We start from the raw sequence: 1593 nt of genomic DNA, 5'->3' as shown, positions 1-1593 counted from the left end.
TTGAGCACATAATTACTAAGCGTGGAGAACCTCAGCAAGCTGCCCCTAGAGTCCAGCTCAACTCTTCCTTGTCATGGTACAAAGACAGGAGTGGAGAGTGAACGAAGATGAGGAGGAGACGTGAAGCTAAACTTATCGTGCAGCTCATTTTACTTATGGTTCGAATCAATTTTGTTTTTTCAAATTAAACACTTTTATAAAGAATACAGAACTGAACTCTAAAATACATAGTTGGGCACTGCATTTAATGCCAGGCATCCTGAGTGACGCTTCACTCAGCACCACATAATTAGGCACTGGAAACAGAGATAAGATGATGGCCCCAAGAGGAGGAGGAAAGAGAAGATAAGAGGGGACAGATTATTCTTCCTTTTAGCAGGGGCTTCCTAATCTCAGCCCACTTTTCAACTAAGGCTTTGTTAACAGTGGACTAAAGTTAAAAATAAAATTTATATTGGAATGTTTGCCAGAGATAAACAAATGAAGAAAATAATGCTACCATAGAGAAAAACCAAAAACCTGCACAATTTGTGCAATACATAGTTTATAGAAGCCTTGGAGACACAATCCCAGTGGATGGAATATTTGAACAAAGTCATGTTTCTCAATATGTTAGACATGAATGTGTGTTTAATAGTGTTCTATATTTCCATATAAATTTCAGATTCAGGAAGATGGAATTATCAATGTCCTTGGAACTATGGATAGCCATTCAAAGCTAAGGCAGATGATACTTGAGATTTTTNAATTACAACTCCTCTCTCCATTCAAATAGACATTTTGTGCCCCCTACCCCACCTTTACTATATTTCCTCAGCCAGTTCATCCCTATGATGTGAGAGTACTATAGATTCTGGTTAGTCAATGTATTCTTAAAATGGGCATTATCAATTAGTACTATTAAAAAAAACCCATTATCGATTAGTACTATTAAAAAAAAAAACATAAAATACACATTTTGAAAATCTTATAAAAATATACCAACACATTTCCTCAGAAGACATAGTACATAGAGAGACACAAGGAGAGCTCAGGCCCATTACAAAATGTTGTTAGCATTTTAACAATGTTTCATCTTCTAATGGATTCATTCATTCATTCAATAAATATTTGGTTATTACCAACAATGTATTGAACATTGTGAAAGTTCTTGAGTTTGGTTAGCAGACCCCAGATAAGTAAACTGAATCAGTCTATAGCTTAGTGGTTATTTGTCAATTTCTTGTTTTTAATGACTGTGTTATTGATTTAACCTATGAACAGTTAAAGATACAGAGGTAAAGGTAGAAAGGCCCAGGTACAGTCTCTATATTCTTACAATGTAGATCACTGGATCATGAACATACTAAGGGAAGGAAAAAAAAAAATAGAACAAATTGAGGAAGAAGAAAAATGATAAAAAAAAAATAATGAAAACCAATCTTCACTGAGTACTGATTTGTTGTCTCATTTCATTCTTACAGTCCTATGAAATTTTCCTCTCATATTAAAGACAAGGAAAATAGAGTCCAAAGAGATTAAGTAACTTGCCTTTGAGCACATAATTACTAAGCGTGGAGAACCTCAGCAAGCTGCCCCTAGAGTCCAGCTCAA

This window comes from Galeopterus variegatus, unplaced genomic scaffold (assembly GCF_000696425.1).
Source record: "Galeopterus variegatus unplaced genomic scaffold, G_variegatus-3.0.2 Scaffold4562, whole genome shotgun sequence".
Lineage (NCBI taxonomy): Eukaryota > Metazoa > Chordata > Mammalia > Dermoptera > Cynocephalidae > Galeopterus > Galeopterus variegatus.
The sequence above is the reverse complement of the archived record's forward strand: the minus strand, read 5'-3'. Positions refer to the sequence as shown.